Consider the following 21,910-nt stretch of genomic DNA (forward strand, 5'->3'; position numbering starts at 1 on the left):
CAGGACCAAGCCGCAGGAAGACGGTCCCAGGAGAGCAGCTCGACATTTGGAAGGGAACAGCATATGGGAACAGCTGGAGGTGGTAGAAGGCTCAGGATGGAATCCCTCTCTGTAACGCCCTACATCATCATTTTCACCAGTTTTCTTGTGGAAAATGTTGAGGAATCAGAGATCTACCCCCCATTTAGAATGTCTCTGCCGTGCTTTATTCAGGAAACAAATCAATTTAGAAGGGAAATTAATTACATTTTACTTTAGAAAGCTATAAATAGAATCCACTTATACATCTGAAATAGAGCAAAATTTATACCTGCCAACACAGGTCAGAGAACTCTGAGGGTGAGAGGTAGGGTAAGGAATGTGCTGAGATCCCAGGAAAACTCAGGGCTTGCACTGGTATCAAGCCTGGTATCCTAAACTCCTGAGAGGCAAGGAGACCCCAGTCACTCCACAGCTGAAAATGCAAACATTTAGAAAACATCTAAGTTGGTACTCATGTGCAGGTCCCCTTTTACCCAAGCATGAGGAAGTAGACCTGACAGCTATGTTTGAACATTTTAGATACTATTTTCTGTTTTTTCTTTTGTTTTGTTTTGAAGGGGTAAGAAAGGGATAACCGTGCCAAATGGCATTGTGGATAGAAGGTACATTTATCAGAGGAGAATACTATAAGTCCCTACATGCTCCCTGTTAAGAAACAGTGAGAGCTGAGATGCCAGATGTGTAAGTGGTGGATTAGACAATGAGCCAAACTGACAGTAGCAGTCAGGCCTTGATTCAGGTACAGCAACAGCATAAACTAGAAAGAAGGTGCTGGCTCCCCAGTGTCCCATTCTATCTTCCTTCTCTAAGGAACTGTGCCTTTGATGTTCTATCAAAAGACATATCACCATATCCAAGATCACCGAGATTTTCTTCTATTGTTATTGTTAGGAATTTTAAAGCTTTGTGTTTCACATCTAGGTCTATAATCTACTTTGAGTTCATTTTTGTGAAGGGTATATATATATTATTTTGCATGTGGTTCCTGAACGATTTGTTGAAAAATACTATTGTTTATCCATTGTATCACCTTTGCTCCTTTGTCAAAGACCAATTGACTATATTTATGTGGATTTATTTCTGGACTCTCTATCTGTTCCATTCATTTGTTTGTCCATTCTTTTGTCAACAATCAAATCTTGAACCTTTTGTTCTAGTCATCTGAAGCGTTCCAAAAAAATTATATTCAGTTTTTTAGCATGAGTTTATTAAACAAATGTTGTGTACCAGCAAAGAACTAGGCATAAACTTACAAAGAAAAATGAGAAAGACTGCACATTAAAAAATTAAAATGTCCTGGCTGGTTGGCTCAGTGGTAAAGCGTCGGCCTGGCATGTGGGGAGCCGGGGTTCGATTCCCGGCCAGGGCACATAGGAGAAGTGCCCATTTGCTTCTCCACCCCCCCCTCCTTCCTCTCTGTCTCTCTCTTCCTCTCCCGCAGCCGAGGCTCCATTGGAGCAAAGATGGCCCGGGCGCTGGGGATGGCTCCTTGGCCTCTGCCCCAGGCGCTAGAGTGGCTCTGGTCATGGCAGAGTGAAGCCTTCTGGTGGGCAGAGCGTCGCCCCTGGTGGGCGTGCCGGGTGGATCCCGGTCGGGCACATGCAGAAGTCTGTCTAACTGTCTCTCCCTGTTTCCAGCTTCAGAAAAATAAATAAATAAATAAATAAATAAATAAAAATTAAAATGCTTTGAACTTTAGAAGCAGTCCATCAAAAGACCCCCATAATAATGCAATGATACCAAACAGTAAACCCTGTGGTTCTATCTGGGAGAGAGCCATCACTTCCTGCTGATGAAAATCTAACCATTATTGAGTCCTGTTATGCCCTATTGTATAAATATGTTTTGGTGATTGTTGGGCAGATAAAATATATTATGCTCACTTTGTTAAAGATGACACTGCCCACGTAGAGGCCCGTCACCCAGGTGATATTAATATGTGTTGGGGGTGGGCTGTGGGCAGGCAGGATCCTTGTAGCCTGGGGCTTGGTTTTAGGACTAAGCCCTTCCCACCCTTTTTCATGGGGGGTAGTACAATCCCATCATGCCTCAGATAAGTGACTTTGTATTAAAGACTTCCCTATTTTGTATATTGGATTAAAGGTTTTGATTACTACACTATAAAATGGGGACAGAATGGGAGCTTGCTCTCTTAGTTCCTGAGCTTAGCATTAGAGGAGACAGCAGAGAGCAGAGAAAGGCCATGTGGAGGAGGCCAGGATAAGCAGCCAAGATGGCCGAGTGTTGAGTGAGAAGCGAGTTTGTGCGGAGTTTGTGCAGGGAGAAGGAAGGAGATGGGGAACAGAGGTGAATAAGTCTGGTGAGCTAGAAACCTTTGATTCTAGGAAACTCGGATAAGTCAGTAGCTTTGTGAGCACTGAATGTGAGTGGGTTTTGGAGCCCAGTGTGTGTTTTTACTTGCCCGCCGGGTGCAAGCTAGGATTAAAGATGATGGCCCACCAGTTTTTGGCTCCGTTGTTTCTTTACCGACTGTCCGAATCCAATGCGAACCTGCATGGTCCAGGGGGCTGTGATAGTGGCCTTGGCCACTGGCTTTCCAGTGATGAAAAAGTACCCAAGGAAAAAGTGGAACTGGTTCTGGTTCCTGAAAATTAATAAAAACAAATAAGATGATATGCCATTTAGAAACTGTGATATTGTGTTTAAAAATAAACTTAAAAATATATATATTTATAAGTCACAATATCACCTTCATTTTTGGCACAAAATTCCTAACCCTTGGAACTTCCTAAGTGGTGAAATAGATTAAAAGTGGCTTTTGTTATGTTACTGGGTGGATTTTGGACCACACCTAAGAATGAGGGCTGGTTGCTAGGGGAGCCAACTATGTGACTGGAGGGTTGAAGCTTTCAGTCCACTCCCCTGACCTCCAAGAAGGGTATAAGGACTGGAGATGGAATCAAAAATCATTGGCCAATACAATGAATAGTTCAAATGTTATAGAGATGTATAACTGAAACCCATGTGTTCCTATGGACAAATGTCACCTCATTAAATTTAATTTCTAAATATAAATAGATAATTTTTAAAGCCCATTGGCCAATGATTTAATCAGTAGTGCTTATATTATAAAACCTCCACAGAACCATAAAAAGGATGGGGTTTGAAGAGCTTCCAGGTTTTAAACACAGAGATCTGGGGAGAATGGTACCCTCTGAAATGGCCTGGAACCTGTGCATCTTTTCCCCACCCCTTGTCCTTTGCATCTCTTCCATCTGGCTTTACCTGAGTTACAGCCTTTTATAAAAGCCCAGTAACCTAGTAGGTAAAATGCTTCTCTTGAGTTCTGTGAGCCATTCTAGCAAATTAAACCTGGACTTGTGATTGGCATCTGAAGATGTGGGCACTCTTTTGGAACTGAGCCCTTAACCTGTGGGATCTGATGCTGTCTCCAGGTAGAGATATCAGAGTTGAGTTTAATTATAGGAGACCCAGCTGGTGTCAAAGAATTTGTTGGTGCCTCACACAATGGAATTGGTACCAGAATTCTTAGAAACTCAGAATAGATGTGACATGGAATTTCAAGACTGTCCAGGGTGGGATCAGTGCCTTCTAGCAGAGCACTTGGGATAGACCTTGAGCAGTTGCCAGGATTTGGAGAGAAGCTGGTGAGCAAAAGCCTGGCACTGTTATGAGCATGGTATGACTTTTAATCAGGTTTGGATTTGAAAAGAGAGAAAATGCATCTTATTAATATTTCTAGTTTCATTATGCCACTCCATTGTGGCATAATGAAAACTCAAAACAATGTATATTTCTTCCAATAAGATTTTTGTTGAAAAATATGTATTAATATGCACTATATATTCACCTTTCCAATTAAAGTGTGGCATGTCTCTGTGGCTATAAGAATAATTTATTTTAAACATCTTCCTCAGTTGACTAGGTCTTCAGCATAGCTGACAGTTCCAGCCATTGTAACCCACGTTACACCTTCTTGAGTCAGTTGGTCTGAAGCAGCATTAATATGTTTTCATAAGGCCTCTTGGAAAGATAGCAGACTCATATTTACTAAACTTTAAAAACACTGACCTTCAAAGGGGATTATCAAAACACTTACATACTCTGATAGCAAATAAGTATACTGACCACCAAATAGATCTTTAGCAAATGAACATCGATAGCGTGTCTTTGTTTCTAATTTTTCTTGTATTAGCTTGTTTGAAGGATAAGAAAATATGTTGTATAGATAGTTTCCCCACTCAAGCCTGCCTTCTACATGTAGGATGTTGGTGAAAACTTGCTCTTCAGACCAGTGATTTCTCCCTTTCAACTGATTTATGCTCCATAAGCTATTTTATAATTTATTGGGAAGTAATTTTCTGCCCACAAAGTATTTTATTTCTCCATGTGCCTCTTGTACAACAGTATAGAAGAAACAACCAGGTATGAAATGTAGTCAGACATAAACAATTACATTTTACCTCGCTGGTTGAGTTTTCTTCTACTCTAACTGGAGTGCCCTTGGCTGTCTGTGCTCTCAGCCTGTATGGGCCACACACTCAGCTACATCCTCTCACCAACTGCTAAAACAGAGTTCATTCCAGGTTCCCCTTCCGGCAGGGCGGTATATTTACCCAGAAGGGAAGTCGGTACCTCCTCCTTCGGGTGCAGTGTCTGTCATTCATGCCACCTCATCACTGGATAAAGCCCTTCCCCACTCATAGTTTATGTGCCATTTCACAATCTTCATTCCTTAAAGAGGGCATTATCCCTTCAATATTTTATCCTTTGAAGACTACCAGATGGCTGTGATTTTACTCTTTAATGCCAATGAGGCATCTGAGAATATCTGACAGTAGCAATATGAAAGAACGTGGTGACACGGATCTATCTAGAGGACCATGAGCAGAGGAGAGAGTGGGAGGGACAAATATAGCCAGTGTGACTTCACTATTAACCACTGAAATATTATTTCTACTTAGCCTTTTGAGCAGAGACAAGATTCCTTCCTTCTTTAGAAATTTGCATGGGTATTTTGCTCTTTCTAAAAGTCAGATAATATTCTTGCAAAGCCCCATGATACTGTTCCAGCCCTATGCTATGTGTATGATTTCCTTCTGCTCTTTCTCTACATCCTCCTCTTCCTTCCCTCTCCCTTCCCCTTCCATCTTCACACACATAAATAGTATTAGTTGAATGAAATGAGCAGACAAAGGATGTCAGGAAAGTCCCTGCTGAAAATGACTTGAGAATCCCTCAGTAAGTGGAATTTCTTCTAGTCACAGGATTAAAATTGGTAGCAGAAACAAAAATAGCAAGAACACAAATGAGGAATATGTGTGAGGCAAATTGATTTCAGAGGTTGCTTTTATTTATTTTAGCAAGCATTAAACATAGTTTAATACTTCTTTTTTATACAATCAGTTTTTTGAAGAAACATCTCCAAATATCATATAAGGTAAAAACTTTTTAAAAAATTGTTTATAAAAGAAAGGAAACAATGCAGTACTCAAAATACTATTATCATTGTCAGAGCCTTACAGAGAAAGGTTAACATTTCAAATGGCATCTGCAAAATCTCTCTCTAAATCTGCTTCCAGACTAGTTTTAAATTAACTTCACTTTACATTAATACCAATAATAAAGGCAAGTATTTTTAAAACTATCAGCATATTAACTGATGTGAAAAAAATGTTTCTTGATCTAATGAAGTATGGGTAAAATTTATCTTTACACTTTCCAGTGAAATGCTCAAATTGTATGCTTGAAAATATAGATGCAAATGTACTGCCCAAGAAAATTAATGAACAAACTTGGTTTGTCACTCGAATTCAAGTGAAAAAAATGCAAATTTAAAGAGAAGAAAATTTTAAATATGAAGATTAAGATATGTGTTTGTGCATGCACACAGATGTGTACCCAAAGATATATACAACTGAGGAAGTTAAAAATGTAGGCATCCATGAAAATACTGGAAAGATCTATAATCAAATGATGGGATAATGAGAAAGTACTAAATCTTTGGGTGAAAGAGGAGAAACTCTTCCTAACTAAATGAGAAAGAAGATTGGTTTTATAGTAAAACAACACCTTGAAAGTCATTTGGGGATGTCTATGTAAATGGAAAATTCTTGAATGATTTTAGTTAATTGCATTTTGATCAGACATAAAGATTTATGCCTCCTAGAATATTTGCCATAAAATTACATGACCAATGAAAATCCAACACCTCATTAAATAGATTAACTAAACTGTATCAAATCCAACAAACAAAGACACATTTCAAAAAACATTTTTTTTTCTTAGCCACTTGGTTATTATCAATCAATCATAAATCCGAATTCAAAATCTTGGCGATCTGATTTGAGCGGTGAAAATACTGGAGCTTTAATTATTTGGATAGTGATCCTGATATAAAATTCTGCAGAAGGCAAGATAGAAAATCAGAGTTGAGTTGAATGTCAATTATGCATGTTAATTTCCACTTATGTACAAATATCCGATTAAATTCATACAGTGCAGCTGGATCCATTTTCATTTTTAATGAAAAGATAAATCAAAACCTATGTAAATAGGGATTGAAAATTCATAATATGTTTTTTCCATGAACACTCACAAGAACTCAATGTTTTCATATTACTATTGTTTCTATTTCACCTGTTTGCTCTTCTGTTTCTGTTTTGTTGTTGTTTGTTATCACTTATGACCATTGTGACTCTTCAAACAAAACTCCAAAAGAACAGAAGGGCATGCTATAAAATTTAAATTGGCCTCCCTGCTCCAACACCAGGGTGTGTCAGTTCCCCTCTCCAAAAGCAACAGCTGAGATCAGTTCTGTAGATCAGTGATTTTCAACCTTTTTTGAGCCGCGGTATATTTTTTACATTTACAAAATCCTGGGGCACACCACCTACCAAAAGGACACTCTAACACAGTACATATTATACATATAGTTAATAATATAGTTTCTAAATGTATTTATACTCACTTAGTGTGAAACCTGGGCCTGTTTCGATGAACATAAAAGGGATATCCTGGCAGGAATAATAGAAAGACACACACGAAGCTCTTCTTCAACAGTTCTCAGTCTCTCTCTGTTTTTAGTTTTTATTGCAGTCAAGCTTGAGAAGCTCAGCTCACATAGATATGTGGTTGAAAACGGGAGCAATGTCAAAATAGCTCTGTTGGCCAGAATGGGGAACTCCTTGGCAACAGATAACCAAAAACTGTCCAAAGGAAGATCAGCAAACTTTACCGTTAAAGTTAGATAACATTGTGATGCATTGTATATCATCCTCTGCAGGGGTCTCTTTTAAAAAGAAAAAGGTCAAATATCTATATACACCATCAGGATAGACATAACCAGCTGAGGCTGAGGCTTCATCTAGTGGTGGCGACATTTACCTCCAATCATGACCAGGATTAGAAATTGGGACCATGGGGAGGTGTAGCAGCTTCAACTACTTGCCGTGGCCACACAATGACAAGTGCGCAGCAGCCCGAGCAGGGACCTTCCTGGGTGTGGATGAGAGGCGGCCTACTATTGGTTCATCGCTAGTGGTCGGGATGAATCCTAGAAGGTGATTGGTCAGTGAGCATTCCCTGTGCCTTCACTCTTCCTGTCACTGATTGCTGGAGGGATTGTGAGGGGAATGTTTATGTTCGGATGGAGGCGGCTGGCAGCGGGCCGGATAAATAGCCTCCGCGGGCCGTATCTGGCACGCGGGCCATAGTTCACTCTTCCTGTCACTGATTGCTGGAGGGATTGTGAGGGGAATGTTTATGTTCGGATGGAGGCGGCTGGCAGCGGGCCGGATAAATAGCCTCCGCGGGCCGTATCTGGCACGCGGGCCATAGTTTGGAGACCTATGTTTAATTTCCCCATGGCACACCTGACCATGTCTCATGGCACACTAGTATGCTGCAGCACAAGGTTGAAAAACACTGCTGTATATAAACTCCCATTACAGTACCAGTTAGTGATTGAATTTAGCCACATATTATAAAACAAATAACAGTCAGAAGTTAGAGATTGATTTTTCTCTCACCCTGGAGGGATCTGGGGGCAAGCACAGCAGGGCTGCAGACTCCATGGTCATCAGAGACACAATCTTTCTTCCTCATCAGTCTTGGGAGTTTTCATTCTCTAAGTCACTCACAATCATAGTATGGTGGCTAGATTGAAATCTAACACATCAACATTCCAGCCAAGAAGGAAGAGCAAAAGAGTGTTTCTCCCAGCAGTCAGCTTACTTTAAAGAGCTTTTCTGAAAGCCCCACACCACATCTAATTGACTAGCCCTGTCTGAGGGGGTAAATTTTAAGATGAACAGTTTGCACTCCTAAACATATGGGTTCTGTTGGTAAAAAATAAATAAAGGAAGGAAGGAAGGAAAATGGATATTGAATGTGTAACTAGCAATCTATCACAATGTACAAGCCTTTAAGTATGTGTATTCCTTTCCCTCACATTTTAAAGCAAATGGTGGCATACTATGTATACATAGTCACATCCCTTTTGAGTCTATTGGCCCCATTCATTAGACTGTATTGGGACTAAAGCCCAAGGACCAAACCTGAGGCTAATTCCCCTACCAGATCTTTTCTGCCTGACTCCAGGTGCTAATAATAACAATTGCTCCCTGAACTCCTTGCTACTCAAAGATCAGCACTAGCCCTGTTGCTGAAAGCTTGCTAGGAATGCACAATCCCAGGCCCCACCTGAAATCTGTTAAATCAGAATTTGCAATTTACCATAGAAGGTTCCAGATAATTGCACCCTCAACCCTTCTCAGGTCCCAGCTTAGTGGCAGCCATACCTGCCACTAGTAGTCTATTTGGAGCCCTCTCCCAACTAGCTGTTTGGGTGTGGAAGTTGTTTCCTGTTATAAGATGGGTCTTGTGAGAACCCTGGAGTGAACAAGGGCCAGTGTGAGCATTGAACTGTATAGTCACTAGTCTCTTTCTAATTGTGCCATTAGTCAGCAGTTCTGGTCCTTATGCCCTAACTTCTTGGGCTGTTTCCTCTTCCTATCCTTACCTCCTCTCTCCTAAACTGGAAGGAAAGCAGCTTTGCACTCCCTCTCTTCCTCTCACAGGTTTCTATACCACCTTAAGTCATGGAGCTGTCCTTACTGCCAGTTTCCTTAACTCTTACTAATGGGGCCTCCCTTCTTCAATAATCTTCCAAACCAGGAGCTCTGGCTTTATGTGTCACCAACTTAAAGCTTGGACCTGGCTTTCTTTGCTTTTTTTTTTTTTTTTTTTTTTCAGGGACAGAAAGAGAGAGTCAGAGAGAGGGATAGATAGGGACAGACAGACAGGAATGGAGAGAGATGAGAAGCATCAATCATCAGTTTCTCGTTGCGACACCTTAGTTTTTCATTGATTGCTTTCTTATATGTGCCTTGACCGTAGGCCTTCAGCAGACCGAGTAAGCCAGCAACCTTGCTCGAGCCAGCAACCTTGGGTCCAAGTTGGTAAGCTTTTTGCTCAAGCCAGATGAGCCTGCGCTCAAGCTGCGGCCTCGGGGTCTCGAACCTGGGTCCTTCCGCATCCCAGTCTGACACTCTACCCACTGCGCCACCGCCTGGTCAGGCTCTTTGCTTTCTTGAATCAGGACAACCTGACTGTTGGGCAGATAAAATATATTATGTTCACTTGGTTAAAGATGGCACTGCCCACATGGAAGTCCATGCCCAGGTGATTGCTTGGGATGGGCATGATTGTATTAATGTGTGTTGGGGGCGGGCTGTGGGCAGGCAGGATCCTTGTAGCCTGGGGCTTGGTTTTAAGACTAAGCCTTTCCCACCCTTTTTGATGTGGGGCAGTACAATCCCATCATGCCCCAGATAAGTGACTTTGTATTAGAGACTTCCCTATTTTGTATATTGGATTAAAGGTTTTGATTTCTGCACTATAAATTGGGGCAGACCAGGAGCTTGCTCTCTCAGTTTCTGAGATTAGCATTAAAGGAGAGAGCAGAGAGGAGAGCAGAGAGAAGGGCCACGTGGAGGAGGCCAGGAGAAGCAGCCAAGATGGTGAAGTGCTGAGTAAGAAGCCAGTCTGTGCAGAGTTTGTGCAGGGAGAAAGAAGGACATGGGGAACAGAGGTGAATAGGCTGGTGAGCTAGAAACCTTTGGTTCTAGGAAACTCAGATAAGTCAGTAGCTTTATGAGCACTGAATGAGTGGGTTTTGGAGCCCAGTGTGTGTTTTTACTTGCCCGCCAGGTGCAAGCTAGGATTAAAGATGATGGCCCACCAGTTCTTGGCTCCGTTTTTTCATTACCATCTGTCCAAATCCAATGCGAACCTGCATGGGCCAGGCGGCTGTGATGGTGGCCATGTATACTGGCTTTACACTGACCATAGCCAGGATCAGAGCTGGCTTCAATACTCTTCTAAAGTTTTTTTTAGAGTCCTTCCTTCCTGCTCAGATGCCAGGCAGGTCTTTCCCACCTACATTTGTGCCAAGCATAGATTGTCCCTGCTTGTTCTCTTTTACTCAAGGGAAATAAACATAGTGCCCACATGGGACAATGATGCTCATGTCAAAAAGTGACTTGTTGGTGAGACACCCCCACATACACTGACCTAGAGTCTTTCAGTTCACTGACCATAGCAGGAAGTGCTTGTCGGTAGTGGGGCCAGGCTGAAATACAAAGGTAGAATAAGTGGCCCGAGAGGGATGGACATGTGGGAGCCTGGCAGAGCCTAACACAGTCTGGTTGGAACATAGTGTCGATACTGTGTGAATCTGGATGGATAAAAAGGCCATTAGATTTGACAAAATGTGGGCTGTTAACCTTTAAAAGAGCAATCTCAGCAGAAAAGTAGGGCCAGGAGCCAATTTGCCATGAATTAAGGAAGGAATGAAAAGCAGGGGAAAGGAGGCAGCTGATAACAACATTCATTTCAGACATTTGTGAGTGGAAGGAAGAAGCTGTGAGACATAACAGAATCAAGTGACATTTTTGTAAGATAAGGGAGAATTAAACATTTTTGAAGGCAGAGGGAAAAGAGTCTGTGAAAAGGAGATATTTAGAGACAAACTCAAAAGAGCAAAAGAAGGATCTTTGGAAATCAAGATAAGAAAAAAAAACATTAAAAAGAAAGGGATTACCTTTGAAAAGGAAAGACTCCTTATCCTCAGACACATTAAGAAAGAATGAAGGAATAAATGTAGAAAGAAAATACAATAGAAATATTTGTGGGTATATAATTGGTTCACAATAGTCTTACAGTCAACAAAGTAATAGGTAAGGATAAGGAATGTGTTGTATTGGATTCAGGACTTCCATAGAGTCAAAGATTTTTTTATTGTAGGAAAAGCTTATGAAAACAATCTATTAATGTGTTCTCTTCATTTAAAGAGATGGAAAACAGTGAATGAATAAGATAACCTGATTTGTTAAGATAGGTTTAAAGAAATATAGTGGCTGCCTGACCAGGCAGTGGCGCAGTGGCACAGTGGATAGAGCAGTGGCCTGGGATACAGAGGGCCCAGGTTCAAAACCCCTAGGTCACCAGCTTGAGCACGGCCTCATCTGGCTTAAGCAAAGGCTCATCAGCTTAAGCACGGGGTCATTGGCTTGAGCGTGAGATTATAGACATGACCCCATGGTCACTGGCTTGAGCCCAAGGTCGCTGGTTTGGGCAAGGGGTCACTCACTCTGCTGTAGCCCCCTGGTCAAGTCACATATGAGAAAGCAATCAACAAACAACTAAGATGCCGCAACAAAAAATTAATGCTTCTCATGTCTCTCCCCTCCTGCCTATCTCTATCTGTCCCTCTCTCTGTCTCTGTCACACAAAAAAAGAAATAAATATTGCGGCTGTCAAGATTTGATACTATCTAAAAGAATCCCTAAAGATGATAAGCAAGAGATAAAGACAGAATTTGCCAAGTGTAAGAAATGAAACTAAAGCAAAGGCTGGGCCAGTGTTAAGCTTGGGACTAGAGATGCAGTTCAACACGAAAGCTAAAGAAGTTGAATTTAATTTGTTGTTTGTAGGACCTGAGCATTGTGCTTCTGCTCTATCTTATGACCCAAGAGCACAGAGACAAAGAAATGAAATGCAGGAGTGATAGGGGTTGGAACTTAGTGTGGTTCATCAATGAGCAAGAATGAATGGGAGCCTAGGGCTGTAGAGAAGGCAGCATGAAGTGACTTATACAGTTTTGTCAGTCAGGGGGGAATCTTTAAAATAACCAACCTCTTCATCTTCTCAGATCTTGACCGGTGAATGTGGAGACTGTTTGAACTGTGTCCAAAGTACAGGTCTTTGTAAACTAAAGACTTGCAGTTGCATTCTAATTCCTCTCCTAACTAGCTACATAACCAGAAATGAGTTATTCTGATCCTTTGTTTTCTTATCCACAAAAGAAAGATAATAATATTCACTTCACAAATATGTAAATTCCCCAGAATTTAGCACTAAGTAACTAGCCTGAAGTAAATATTCAAAATGTAGCTGCAAATGGTCATAGACATAGGTCCATTTTTCTAATGAGATATAAACATACATCACAATTATAAGGAGATATAATATATCAAAGTATTAGATTATTACTATAAAAATAGAATTGTGGTATATGTCTATTGAGATCTCTTTTAAACTATGTCAACACAATAAATTAAAAATTAAAATTAAAAAAAGAATATTTTTTAAATTTTCTATAATGAATCAGAGTATTCTTTCAACTCAACTCCCACTACATAGAAAAGTAAAAAATTATCCAACTTGTTGGAGAACAGACACTGCCTGTCAGTGATTCTGAGGGACGTAGCCTTGAGAAACCTTCAATACCATGTTTAGATGCTATATTTTTAAAGCTCATTGAACACCATTCTCTCCCACTGAGTTTACATAGCACCAAAACCTTTCCCCCACACAGTTTCTACCTGTCAGGACAGAGTACGGAGACCCAGCTCGAACTAACACTGAACCAACCCTAATGCCTTCCTACTGCGTTGTCCAAACAAGAACAGTTTAGGTCTGATAACTGATAACTCAGAACTAAAACAAGAAACCAGTAGTCAGACCATTGTCCACTCTTCTCATTTTTCAACACCTGAAACAGAAACAGAGGTGTCATTGATTTTTATTTTCATTACATACAATATAACTTATTTTTTTATTCAAGATTTGCATGGGTCAAGTATGTCTACAAAGACTTTCTCATTAAAGAATAAGTTAGACATTCAAGTGTCTACAACTTTCACTGTTTTCTGAAGTAAAATATTTTAACCACCCCCAAAAACATTCATTGAAAAAAGTTTTTTAACTACTTTCTGTCAGCCTGACCCTTCTTAGCCAGCCCAAATATCTTTTCTAAGTAAAGCTCCAACCCCCAAATTCCTTCTGGAGTCTCTTTCTGAAATGTTGTTATGTGTGAACATTTTTAATTTTGATGGAGATTGGAAACTGGGCCTGAGATGTCTACCTTGAACAGACCAACTTCGGACAACCAAGATTGTGGAGAGCAGGCTCTGGCACCATGGAAACACAGTGGCTTCCATGAGGACCCACAGCTATTTGCGCTGATCCATCCTGCAGTGCGTAGCTCTATTTGAAATATTTAGATCATAACCATTATGTTGCAGCTCGCACAACCCAGAGTTTATCTCCATCTTCCATGAATCACACAACTGGCTTGCATCAATGGTAGAGAACCAAGATTGTTACTAGAGTGGTTCTTTAAGTTTCCTTCCTGGGCCTGGGCAACTGTCCCACTTTTCAAGGAAAAAAAATGAATTCTGCAAATTATAGAGCGGAAAACTTAGCTCCATCCCTCCACCACCCCAAAATGGAATCAATTATTAAACACATTATATAAGGACTCTAAGTAACAAAGACAATAGAACCTGCGGAGGTCAACATAGATTCTCTGAGAGTAAGTCACAGTGAATTAACCTCAATCCATTTTTGATCATGACTTCTAGACTGTGCTCAGATCCAAATACATGTTGTACTTGGATTGCAACAAAACCTTTAGCAATCAGTTAAACTCCAACAATAATGAATTTGCTTGGACCCAGATAGGCACTAGTGTTTGAAAGGAAATATCATAGCCATATAGCTTTGGCACCATGCCAAAGCTATCTTTGAAAATAAATGCTCAGTTTGGGCAAATAAGAAAATGGGTATCATTAGTGAAAAATTTCTTTCTATTGATTGCAATATAGTAGTAGGAATAATAATGGCTGTTACCTATTGGAGTGAAAAGGTATCCAATAAAATCAAAGGTAAAACCTAAAAACTCCAGATTATTAGACACAAGCATCCTAGAACTATTTATGCTTTTGACTCAAATTTTGTACTTCTCATCCTATTAAAGTTTTAAACCATCATTTAAAAGCTATACAGTATGTGGTGAGTAATGCGTTCTGTGGATAAGTGGGTAGCACTTAATTTTATGTTAAGATTACTATAAAAAAATTATACCATCTTCTTGGGGAATGTTACTATAAAGGAGTTTGTAATTGCTCTGTGAAGTAAATGCAGCTTTGGGTTATAGAACTGTATATAGAGGGGCAGTAAGAAGATGAGTTAACATAATGGGCTAAAGAGCCAGAGTGTCACTTCCTATCTAAGTGATTTGGGGACAATTTCATCAAACTCTGTGCCTCAGTTCCTCATCCCTAGAATGGAGTTACTAATAAAACTTAGCTCTAGTGATGAAATGACTAAATGAAATAATGGATGTCAGAGCCAGAATACTGTCAAACAAAGCCCTGTGCTAAGCACCACATATCCCACATCTCAGTAATCCTCACAACAATCAGTGAAGAGATATGACCACTATACATATTACAGATGAGGTTCAGAGAGGTTAAATACCTTGCCCAAGTATTTAACTTAGATAGTATTGGCAAAGCCAACATTTAAACTGAAATCTCTCCAGCCATGAAGCTGGACTCTTGAACACTATAACAATTAACAAACTGTAAGGTAAGCACTGAATCCCAGAGAAAAAGCTGAAACCCTTCCTGAGACCTGTGTATATCAGAGCAGTGCTAGCAACAAGAGTGGCCTCTTGTTCATTCCCCAAGTGTTAGGTGGGACTCCTTGAATTCCTGCTGCTAAGAACATCACTGGTCCCTGGGACTGAGGTGAAGCTGTTTCAGCAGTCAGGAGAGCAGAGATACAGAGGCTGGGGGCAAAGACCAGGCAGGAACACCACACAGGCACAATGGTGTGCTCAGCATTTATTCTACCTTGACTTTTGGAGAAGGTCAGGTAGTCCACGACATGAGATCCTCCCACCCTCGACCCTGAGTGAAGGGTCAGTGATCTGCTGTAGCAATGAAGTGAAGGCAGGTCCTAAGCTATGCACCTGGCTTCACTGAAAGGTCCATTAGTTACAAAGGTTGGTTCACCTCACTACTATGGCCAGTTCCTCATACAGAATTCTCTGGGTCTTCTCAGATCTGCACCACCACACCATCACTCTCACTCTGACCTCTGTCCAAATTGTCAGAATTGGGTGAACTTGATGCCATCTGCTAGTTTAGCCCAGAAGATCATAGCATCTAATATAGTTGACTAGGTGAGTCAAATCTCTCCCTGAAACAAATTAAGAAGACTGTGAAAACCCAATTGGAATCACAGAGAAGCAGACTTCTCTGTTGGACAATTATATCCTCTCAAATTCCACAGACACATATGAGCAGAGGAATGCCTCTTTCTGTTGGGTTCTCCTAAAATCTACAAACTATGTATCCACATACAACTCCACCTGCAACAAGGGGTTGAGCAGTCTACCGAGGTAGCAGGACTGTCACTGGATGGCAGGAGCAGGGTTCATAATAGTCAGAGCTCCAGACATTGCCATTTGTACATTTCCCTTCAATAGCTCCATTACTGGCTGAGCCCACACCTCAGTGACAAGTAGAGAGGCAATGGGTAAACATGTAGATTGATACGCCCATGGGGCAGTACCTGATTGCCTAAGCATGGGGCTTAGAGCATGGCTTCTTTGCCATCCACTGCCTTCCAGTGGGTTTTCTGGGATCCCTATTCTAACACATAAAATTTGGAGATGAACATCCCACTGTTGAATTAAATGGTCCAGTGGTAAACTGGATGTGAGGGTGTATTGGCAGGAATGTCTGTCCTGAGACACGGAGGGTGCCCAGCATGAAAGGGTCACAAAAAAAGTCAATCAGCTATAGTATGCCAGAGAGCAGATTCCAATATGAGTCATAAAAACAAGAGGTGTGAACTGCCAGAGAGTGAGGTGGACCACTCGAGATGGAAACAAGAAAGTCTGAGGCCATTATGAATAGACACAGGAGAGGACTCCTGGCCAAGCCCAGCTTTCTCTCCAGTTTTCTAGGTCTAACTCCATTTATAGAGTCAGGAATGAAAGAGGCAGTGCTCTATGTAATCTGGCTTATTTAAAATTTCCTATAGCCCTGGCCGGTTGACTCAGCAGTAGAGTGTCAACCTAACCTGTGGAAGTCCCAGTTTCAATTCCCAGTCAAGGCACACAGGAGAAGTGACCATCTGCTTCTTCACCACTCCCCCCTCACGCTCTCTTCCCGTCCCACAGCCATGGCTCACATATTTTGAGCAAATTTGGCCCTGAGCACTGAGGATGGCTCCATAGCCTCCCCTCAGACACTAAAATAGATCAGTTGCCAAGCAATGGAGCAGCAGCACAGATAGGCAGAGCATCACCTGGTAGGAGGCTTGCAGGGTGGATCCCCGTCGGGGTGCATAAGGGAGTCTGTCTCTGCCTCCCTGCCTCTCATTTAATAATAATAATTTTTAAAAGTCCCTGTAACACAAAGACATATATACATATTTACCCAAGAGCTTACCCATCATATTCTGACACTATCATAGAAAGAACTCTTAATCCCAAACTATGTTTGTGTTAACCTCACACATTTACAAATTCTGTTTCAGTTCACACTTAGGGTTGTAAAATAGGTAAAGGCTAATTTTAAAATATTTTCAGGGAAACATTCTTCAAATTATCTCATAACATGCAAGAAATATGACTCTACCAAGCTATTCACATGATACCATTGAAGAATTATTGAATTTGGAAGTGGACACTTAGAGAAGTCCTAGATGAAATAATCTACTGTAAAAGGCACCTTTGGCCTGACCAGGCGGTGGCGCAGTGGATAGAGCGTCGGACTGGGATGTTCAAGACCCCAAGGTCGCCAGCTTGAGTGCGGGCTCATCTGGTTTGAGCAAGGCTCACCAGCTTGAGCCCAAGGTCACTGGCTCAAGCAAGGGGTCACTCAGTCTGCTGTAGCCCCCAGGTCAAGGCACATATGAGAAATCAATCAATGAACAACTAAGGAGCCGCAACAAAAAATTGATGTTTCTTATCTCTCTCCCTTCCTGTCAGGTCCTATCTGTCCCTCTCTCTGACTCTGTCTCTGCCACAAAAATAATAAATAAATAAATAAATAAATGGCACCTTTGTTTTGTGGGGTTTTTTTAAAGATTTTATATATTTATTTTAGAGAGAGGGGAGAGAGAAGAGGAGGGGAGGGAGCAGAAAGTATCAAGTTGTAGTAGTTGCTTCTGGTATGTGCCTTGACCAGGCAAGCCTTGGGTTTCAAACTGATAACCTCAGCATTCCAGGTCGATGCTTTGCCCACTGCATCACCACAGGTCAGGCTATTTTTTTAATCTTTAAACAATGCTCTTACTCCCGAACACTTTGCAACCATAAATCTCTTATCTGAGAACAGCGCTCTTTGTGAGTGAGAGTAACATTTGTGTCCCCTGTGACACTGCTGAGCTGGCTTGTGCAGAGTGTCTGTATCACAAAAGCACATCATTAAAAAGCTTATCTTCCTTGGTAGAAGCCAGCAAACAATTCGTTTTCCATTTTGACTGTCTACACAAGTGCTTCCCATTCACGTAAGGGCAATAAATCCCCCAAGCCTGACTAAATGCAGCGGTGGTGTTGTTCTTGTGCATTTTTATGGTCGTTGTGGAGAAAACAATTTATTTCCATATTCATTGATTCATTTGGAGCCTAGGGTGCCGGTGGGACTCAATTAAGAGATTGATCCAAATGTCTTCAAATAATTTCAGGCTTCACTTGGCATAGGACGCTTCCATAAACAGACATAACTCTAATTCTGGATTCCTGAAGGAGAAGTATGAGCTGCTTGATTAAAAACAAACAGGTTAGGGCTTACTAGGATTCACACTCTTCCCAGAGTTATCCAAATGAATAAAAAAAGCTAATTCCTCCTAGGATCCAGTTCCCCTGTGGATCCTAAAATCCTAGACTTCTGTTTTGCTGAGCATGCACGAGAAAACAGATGGGCATGGGGGGCAGTTGCATGAAAAAGCCCTCCTGAGAGCCATAGAGAAAGAAATGTGTCCACACAGTCCTTTGAGATGACTGTCCACCTGCTGCCTGTTCTTCTTCAGCCTCAGAGTTTTCAATAACTTCCAAGAAAGATTCACTGCCCAATCCAAAATTGAGTGTGAGCCATTGTACAAAGCTAGAAAAAAGTCAGAAGATTGTCACATTACTAACCATGTGTTGTGTATCTAACCATTTTGTTGTCTATCACCTGGCATGACAAGAAAGCATGCTAAATTCGGGCTTGCTGTGAGAGTAGGAAGACTACTATTCCTTTTGAAAACCACTGTATGACCTCATTGAAGTGGCTGAAAATTCTCACTCCATCATATTACTTCTCCTCTCCCCCATAAAGGAGGCAGCCTATATTTGTATATACATGTAGCTATTTTTAATGCACTTCAAATGTTTGATTTCATGTAAACCAACCAATAGTTAACACATAAGTGAAAATAACCTAATATTCTTTTCCTTTCCACATGTTTATGTTTCCTCCGTCTTTCTAAAATGTATAATCATTGGTTTGTTCTCATGTTTCTTGCATGACCCAGACAGTATCACAGCAAAGCAGAAAAACCAATCAAGCTTATAAAATCAAGATAAGAGCTACTGCTGCAAATGAGCTGCTGCACAGCTACTTTGACTGCGTGACACGGTGACCCACATAGGAATTTCAGGGTTGCTAACATGCTGAAATTCTGAACTTCATCCACTTTATTCCAACCATACTCGTTTCCCTTCCACACTTCCCTTTGAAATACGATGCTTCTCATCATTTATTCATTTAAACACATTGAATGAGTACCTTCTTTGTACCAAGCAAAGTGCTGAGTGTCAGAAATGCTAACTTGAGTTGAGAAAAAGTCCTCACCTTGAAAGAGTCTGGCAGTAGAGACAGAGGTCCAAATAAATGAGTATAATGTGAAATGTGCTTTAATCAAGGAGTATGAGGCTAGGCTGAGGTCGAAGAAGGAGCAGATCCTCCTCTTGAAAGAACTAAGCAGGACTCTCAGAGGATGTGACCTTCCTACATACTCTCTCAAAGGAGTCCTGCCTATAAGGACCTACCTAGAGATAACAACAGCACTCATAGCTAGCATACAAAACAATACTGGGAGCTGCCATTAGAGATATCAGAACAAAGTGCTGAGACAGTTCAGACTAGCGGTATAGCTACTGGAGAGATCAATGGAAGGGACATTTATAGAGGCATAAGAGTGTTTGGGCAACCAGAGATGTGAGAGTGGGTTAGCAGGACTTGGGCAAGCAGAGAAGGGCTGTGCTCAGGGAGCTGGGCGCTGGCTCGTGGCAGAGAGTGGCAGAGGATAAACCTTGAAAGCCAGGTTGAGGCAGGATTACGGGGGGCTTGGAAGTACAATAGATTAAAAGTTCACGTGTGGTTGGACAAAAAAAAAAGTCTTTGTTCTCCTTTACCCCAAATGTGAGTCTTGATTTAAGGAAGAGCTTATTCTTGTCAGAATACAGGCATGTAGTAATGCCCACCTTAAAACAAAAGCAAGAACAAACAAACAAACAAAAAACCTCATTCACCTTACACCTTTCTCTAGTGACTATAACTTCCTCTCTGCTACTTTTCTGCAAATCTCCTTGAAAGAAGGGTTGGAATTCTATTTTCTCTTGAACCCACTTTGATCAGATTTTGGCCATACCCTCCAGCAAACAACTCCCATCAAGGTCACCTGTGTCCTTCACATTACCCAGTCCAGTGGTCAGTGCTTAGTGTTTGTTGTCCTTGACCTCGCAGAGGCCTTGGACACAGCTAATTGCTCTCACTGTCTTATATCTATGCCTCTCTGGTGAGTCCCTCTCAGTCTCTTTGGCTGGTTCCTTGACTTCTCTCCAAACCCTAAATGTCATAATGTTCCAGAACTGTATTTCTAGGTTCTTTCTCTGGCTTTGTTCACTTCCTCAGTGACATAATCCAGTCATATGGCTTTAAATACCACCTATGGATATACTGATAACCTCTAAATTTCTAATTGCTCTCCACCTGAGCAATTTCTCGGGGTTGTGTTTTTAGCAGACAACCTTTAGGAATAAAGTAACTTTTCCCCTGTCGTCCCATTCCTGGCAAAGAGTGAGCTTGCTATCCTTGTTTCAAAGGTAGCTCTCAGTGTCCTCTCTTGCAACACTGCCTACTGAGTGTGCAGAGGTCCATCATGGCACAAGCAGCATGGGGGACACAGCACAGATACCAGGCTCTTGCTGGCTGCTGTGCTGTAATAGCCTTTGCCTCTGATCCTTCAAGCAGCAGACTAACTTGTTAGCTTATAAAAGTAAAATTTCAAATGATGGCCAGTTAACATTATGTAGCTATGCTTTCTTTTATAAGGAACTTAACATCTTAACCCAAATAAACTGCCCACAGAAGCTTTCTGCTCACAATGTTCGGCTTAACGATTTTCACAGGAATCAAGCTATCCACAGAACAAAGCATGTCCATCTCTGCCTGCCTCCCATAGGCAGTGTTGGCCAAGATTTTTTGTAGAGTCATTTTGAATTGGAGGAAAAATCAACTAAAGGAGCATTTTAAAAGCTGTGTGTTAAATCAAGAAGCTCTTGTCATTCTTTATGGGTTCTCTGAAGCTTTAAAGTTTAAATGTTGGTGTGAATGCTGGGAAATTTAAGAAAGGAGATAAGGGGTTACTTTTGTTTAAAGATCCTTTCGGCTTCCCTCCAAGTCAGCAATTCTATCCCCCACGGCTAGACCTGAGCAAGCTCTCCTCTCTGCGCTCCCTGCATAAGCTTTTCTCAGCATGTTTCACCTAAAAGTGATCCCTTAAGACACCCGCTTTTAGAGATGACTCATTTCTTTGATTCATTCTTACTAAGACCCACAATTAGCAGGACACACAGCCAATGGTCCTCATCCTTGTATCTACATGTGTGAAACCTGAGCCTGCCAATTCTGACACGAGGCCTACAGGCCAAAAACAAATCAATCTCATCTACAAATCCTACTTACAAAACTAATCAATCCCTACATAAAAAGGTGCTTTGTAATCTACTCTTATGTCATTTGCGATCATTCAGTATATGTATAAAAAAATGGGATTATGCAGTCAGAATTTATAATATAGAGAAAAATATTAAATACTATAACTGTAGAGATGGATGGTTCTAATGGAAAAGAAAAAAGTATCTTTAAAATAAATGACTTTTGAAACTTAGTAAAAGCAGAAGTAATCAAGATTATTATCCTGATGTTATTTATTATTTTGTGTGTCTTTGCTATTAGCAAGAAGGCATTATATAACATTTCTTGGAGATAAGCAGAAAGCCACAGGGACTATTTCAACTCATATTCTAGGAAACCAAGAACACAACACAATAGTCGGCCATTTACGATTTTGTGATTAACATGATGTCTAGACAGGTTCTCAGGAAAATAACATTATGAATTTAACAGCAGTTTGGTTAACCACAATAGCCAAAATAATTTTGGGGATAAGTAGTTTATTAGTGTGCCCATCAATAAAGCAAAAATAAAAGGATATATTTTAATTAATTCATTTGTCAAACTGTTGGGATTTC

At 40.9% G+C, this 21,910-nt stretch overlaps 1 protein-coding gene across 2 annotated transcripts in view; it reads left to right on the top strand.

Moving 5' to 3' along the window:
* Positions 1-21,910, top strand: part of NKAIN3 (sodium/potassium transporting ATPase interacting 3) — a 636,992-nt gene that overhangs the window by 558,973 nt on the left and 56,109 nt on the right. The gene's annotated exons all lie outside the window — the stretch shown is intronic.

Source organism: Saccopteryx bilineata, chromosome 3 (genome assembly GCF_036850765.1).
Source record: "Saccopteryx bilineata isolate mSacBil1 chromosome 3, mSacBil1_pri_phased_curated, whole genome shotgun sequence".
Classification (NCBI taxonomy): domain Eukaryota; kingdom Metazoa; phylum Chordata; class Mammalia; order Chiroptera; family Emballonuridae; genus Saccopteryx; species Saccopteryx bilineata.